This window comes from Oncorhynchus keta, chromosome 26 (assembly GCF_023373465.1).
Source record: "Oncorhynchus keta strain PuntledgeMale-10-30-2019 chromosome 26, Oket_V2, whole genome shotgun sequence".
Lineage (NCBI taxonomy): Eukaryota > Metazoa > Chordata > Actinopteri > Salmoniformes > Salmonidae > Oncorhynchus > Oncorhynchus keta.
This window is the reverse complement of record NC_068446.1, coordinates 18569395-18575394: the sequence shown is the minus strand read 5'-3', so window position 1 is coordinate 18575394 and position 6000 is coordinate 18569395.

Below are 6000 nucleotides of genomic sequence, written 5' to 3'. Positions count from 1 at the left end.
TCCAGAGCTTCCGGCGACAGTTCCCAGTCCAGTGCTTCTGGCGACGTTTCACAGTCCGGAGCTTCCGGCGATGTTTCACAGTCCGGAGCTTCCGGCGACGTTTCACAGTCCGGAACCTCCGAAGGTGGTCCACAGTCCGGAACCTACGAAGACGGTCCACAGTCCTGAACCTACGAAGACTGTCCACAGTCCAGAGCCTCTTTTATTTTTTAATTTTTTATTTATTTCACCTTTATTTAACCAGGTAGGCTAGTTGAGAACAAGTTCTCATTTGCAACTGCGACCTGGCCAAGATAAAGCATAGCAGTGTGAACAGACAACACAGAGTTACACATGGAGTAAACAATTAACAAGTCAATAATACAGTAGAAAAAAGGAGAGTCTATATACATTGTGTGCAAAAGGCATGAGGAGGTAGGCGAATAATTACAATTTTGCAGATTAACACTGGAGGTGTGCAAAAGAGCAGAAAATAAAATAAATAAAATAAATAAAAACAGTATGGGGATGAGGTAGGTAAAAATGGGTGGGCTATTTACCGATAGACTATGTACAGCGGCAGCGATCGGTTAGCTGCTCAGATAGCAGATGTTTGAAGTTGGTGAGGGAGATAAAAGTCTCCAACTTCAGCGATTTTTGCAATTCGTTCCAGTCACAGCCAGCAGAGAACTGGAACGAAAGGCGGCCAAATGAGGTATTGGCTTTAGGGATGATCAGTGAGATACACCTGCTGGAGCGCGTGTTACGGGTGGGTGTTGCCATCGTGACCAGTGAACTGAGATAAGGCAGAGCTTTACCGAGCATGGACTTGTAGATGACCTGGAGCCAGTCCGTCTGGCGACGAATATGTAGCGAGGGCCTGCCGACTAGAGCATACAGGTCGCAGTGGTGGGTGGTATAAGGTGCTTTAGTGACAAAACGGATGGCACTGTGATAAACTGCATCCAGTTTGCTGAGTAGAGTGTTGGAAGCAATTTTGTAGATGACATCGCCGAAGTCGAGGATCGGTAGGATAGTCAGTTTTACTAGGGTAAGTTTGGCGGCGTGAGTGAAGGATGCTTTATTGCGGAATAGAAAGCCGACTCTTGATTTGATTTTCGATTGGAGATGTTTGATATGAGTCTGGAAGGAGAGTTTACAGTCTAGCCAGACACCTAGGTACTTATAGATGTCCACATATTCAAGGTTGGAGCCATCCAGTGTGGTGATGCTGGTCAGGCGTGCGGGTGCAGGCAGCGAACGGTTGAAAAGCATGCATTTGGTTTTTACTAGCGTTTAAGAGCAGTTGGAGGCCACGGAAGTAGTGTTGTATGGCAATGAAGCTCGTTTGGAGGTTAGATAGCACAGTGTCCAAGGACGGGCCGGAAGTATATAGAATGGTGTCGTCTGCGTAGAGTTGGATCAGGGAATCGCCCGCAGCAAGAGCAACATCATTGATATATACAGAGAAAAGAGTCGGCCCGAGAATTGAACCCTGTGGCACCCCCATAGAGACTGCCAGAGGACCGGACAGCATGCCCTCCGATTTGACACACTGAACTCTGTCTGCAAAGTAATTGGTGAACCAGGCAAGGCAGTCATCCGAAAAACCGAGGCTACTGAACCTGCCGATAAGAATATGGTGATTGACAGAGTCGAAAGCCTTGGCTGTCCCCAGTCCACCTAACTGTGCTGCTGCTCCAGTTTCAACTGTTCTGCCTTGTTATTATTCGACCATGCTGGTCATTTATGAAAATTTGAAAATCTTGGCCATGTTCTGTTATAATCTCCACCCGGCACAGCCAGAAGAGGACTGGCCACCCCACATAGCCTGGTTCCTCTCTAGGTTTCTTCCTAGGTTTTGGCCTTTCTAGGGAGTTTTTCCTAGCCACCGTGCTTCTACACCTGCATTGCTTGCTGTTTGGGGTTTTAGGCTGGGTTTCTGTACAGCACTTTGAAATATCAGCTGATGTACGAGGGGCTATATAAATAAAATTTGATTGATTGATGAAGACTGCTGCACAGTACTGTCTTTTATCGATGGCGGTTATGATATCATTTAGTACCTTGAGCGTGGCTGAGGTGCACCCGTGACTGGCTCGGAAACCAGATTGCACAGCGGAGAAGGTACGGTGGGGGGGGGAGGCGGAGCTGTTGGCCGAGGTTGGAGTAGCCAGGCGGAAGGCATGGCCAGCCGTTGAGAAATGCTTGTTGAAGTTTTCGATAATCATGGGTTTATCAGTGGTGACTGTGTTACCTAGCCTCAGTGCAGTGGGCAGCTGGGAGGAGGTGCTCTTGTTCTCCATGGACTTCACAGTGTCCCAGAACTTTTTGGAGTTGGAGCTACAGGATGCAAACTTCTGCCTGAAGAAGCTGGCCTTAGCTTTCCTGACTGACTGCGTGTATTGGTTCCTGACTTCCCTGAACAGTTGCATATCACGGGGACTATTCAATGCTATTGCAGTCCGCCACAGGATGTTTTTGTGCTGGTCGAGGGCAGTCAGGTCTGGAGTGAACCAAGGGCTATATCTGTTCTTAGATCTGCATTTTTTTTGAACGGAGCATGCTTATCTAAAATGGTGAGGAAGTTACTTTTAAAGAATGACCAGGCATCCTCAACTGACTGGATGAGGTCAATGTCCTTCCAGGATACCCGGGCCAGGTCGATTAGAAAGGCCTGCTCACAGAAGTGTTTTAGGGAGCTTTTGACAGTGATGAGGGGTGGTCATTTGACTGCGGCTCCGTAGCGGATACAGGCAATGAGGTAGTGATCGCTAAGATCCTGGTTGAAGACAGCGGAGGTGTATTTGGAGGGCCAGTTGGTCAGGATGACATCTATGAGGGTGCCCTTGTTTACAGACTTAGGGTTGTACCTGGTGGGTTCCCTGATGATTTGTGTGAGATTGAGGGCATCTAGCTTAGATTGTAGGACTGCCGGGGTGTTAAAAGCATATCCCAGGTTAGGTCACCTAACAGAACAAACTCTGAAGCTAGATGGGGGGCGATCAATTCACAAATGGTGTCCAGGGCACAGCTGAGAGCTGAGGGGGGTCGGTAGCAGGCGGCAACAGTGAGAGACTGGAGAGAGTCATTTTTAAAATTAGTAGTTCGAACTGTTTGGCTATGGACCTGGAAAGTATGACATTACTTTGCAGGCTATCTCTGCAGTAGACTGCAACTCCTCCCCCTTTGGCGGTTCTATCTTGACGGAAAATGTTATAGTTGGGTATGGAAATCTCCGAATTTTTGGTGGCCTTCCTGAGCCAGGATTCAGACACGGCAAGGACATCAGGGTTAGCAGAGTGTGCTAAAGCAGTGAGTAAAACAAACTTAGGGAGGAGGCTTCTGATGTTGACATGCATGAAACCAAGGCTTTTTCGATCACAGAAGTCAACAAATGAGGGTGCCTGGGGACATGCAGGGCCTGGGTTTACCTCCACATCACCCGCGGAACAGAGGAGGAGTAGTAAAGGCTTTCAAAACTGGTCGCCTAGAGTGTTGGGGAGAGTAAAAGGAGCAGATTTCTGGGCATGGTAGAATATATTCAGGGCATAATGCGCAGACAGGGGTATGGTGGGGTGCGGGTACAGCGGAGGTAAGCCCAGGCACTGGATGATGATGAGAGAGGTTGTATCTCTGGACATGCTGGTTGTAATGGGTGAGGTCACCGATTGTGTGGGAGGTGGGACAAAGGAGGTATTAGGGGTATGAAGAGTGGAACTCTGGGCTCCATTGTAAACTAAAACAATGATAACTAACCTGAACAACAGTATACAAGGCATATTGACAATTGAGAGAGACATACAGCGAGGCATACAGTAATCACAGGTGTTGAATTGGGAGAGCTAGCTAAACAGTAGGTGAGACAACAACAGCTAATCAGCTAGCACAACAACAGCAGGTAAAATGGCGCTGACTAGGCAGGGAGGGTCGGATTAACTACACACAGAGCCTGAGTGCGGCTGGGGCCGACAGATAAAACATAAACAAGCAGAATGGAGTACCGTGATTAATGGACAGTCCAGCATGCATCAGCTATGTAGCCAAGTGATCAGTGTCCAGGGGGCAGCGGTGGATGGGACTGGCGAGTATTATCCAGGTAAAAAAAACTGGCTGGCTGTGCAGAAGGTAAAGCCGCTAGCAGTGGCTAACAATGACTAAATAGCTTATAGCTAGTTAGCTGGTTAGCTTCTGGAGGTTCTTGAATGTGTTCTAAAAATAAAAAATAATAGCGATTCCGTATCACATTGAGTGAGGCAGGTTACCGGAAGGTATAATCGAATTAAAAATCGAAAAGAGATTGAAAGTAAATATGGGTCCAGTGAGTGGTTGGGCTGGCTGGGGACGCGGCGATTCAGACAGTTAGCAGGCCTGTGCTAACAAGCTAACAGTTAGTAGGCCGGGGCTGAGCAAGGTAGCAGTTAGCTGACCGGGGCTAAACAAGCTAGCAGTTAGCAGGCCGAATTAGCAAGCAAGCAGATAGCAAGGGCTAGAAAGTTAGTCTTTGGGGGACGTCGCGATGGGGTGAGTCTGTTTATGCCTCTTCATGCGGTGACATCGATAGACCAGTCGTGGGTCCGGATATTGTCGCCCAGGAGTATGCTTCGGTGGTAGCACAGGAGCTCTGGCCGGGCTAGCTTCAAGCTAAGTGGATGGAAACGCTAGCCAGGAGTAATCATCCGGGGTTGCGGTTAGCTAGTTAGCTAGTTGTGAAGATCCAGCTGAAAATGTTCCGTTTGCGGTAGGAATCCGGGGATTAAAAAAAAATATAAAAAATAATAATAGGTCCGTTATGCTCTGGTTAGAGTTGCGTTGTTCGAACTGGCGAGAGCTTTCCGAGTTAAAGGTTAGCTGATGACCAGTTAGCTGATGACCGCTAGCAATGGTTTGTGGGAGCGTTAGCTGGCTAGCTTCAGTTGAGGGGTTCCGGATCCGAAGTAAATATAAGTACTTTAGAAAAAAAAGCAGATCCGCGCTACATTGGGTGAGGCGAGTATTTCGAATTTGAGGTTTAGCAAAATGTTTTAAAAGATATGCGATGAAAAATATGTAAAAAAAAAAACGATATATACAAGGGACACGACACGACAAGACGTCCGACTGCTACGCCATCTTGGATTGTCACAAGGCGACAGTCCACAGTCTGGCGACAGTCCACAGTCCGGAGCCTCCGGCGACGGTCCCCAGTCCGGGGCCTCCGGCGACGGTCCCCAGTCCAGGGCATCTAGTGATGAGCTGCAGTCCAGAGTCTTCGGCGACGAGCTGCAGTCCAGAGCCTCCAGCGGGGGTTCCCAGTTCTGAGCCTCCGACGATGATCCACGGTCCGGTTCCTCCGGCAACGCTCCACGGTCCGGTTCCACAGAAGATCAGTGTAGGGAGCGGTGACTACGCCCCGAACCTACGCCCCGAATAGGTTCAGTTTTGCGGCCGGGAGTCCGCACCTTTGGGGGGGTACTGTCACGCCATGACCTTAGAGAGACGTTTTATTTCTCTATTTGGTTAGGTCAGGGTGTGATCTTGGGGTGGGCATTCTATGTTGTGTATTTCTATGTTAGCCTGATATGGTTCCCAATCAGAGACAGCTGTTTATCGTTGTCTCTGATTGGGGATCATATTTAGGCAGCCCTTTTCCCCACTTTCTGGTGTGGGATCTTGTCTACATTTAGTTGCCTGAGTGCACAACAGTAGCTTCACGTTTCGATTGGTTGTTGTTTTTGTTCAGTGAGTTTCGGTTTATTAAAATTATGTGGAACTCTACTCACGCCGCGCCTTGGTCTCATCATTACGACGAACGTGACAGACTGTCTCGAGAGTATACAATGACCTAGGATAAAACAGCATTTTGGACATCCTCCAGGTTTGCATAAGGTGTTTCTAGATTTCAAAATTAGAACATGCCTAGTAAGCTATACCAAAACCTCATACTCTATGATTTTCGTTGTTTGCTCTATAACCTGTTAGTTCATATGCCTTGCCACCATGTTATATCGGCCTAAGGCCAAGACAAAGACAGAGTGGCAG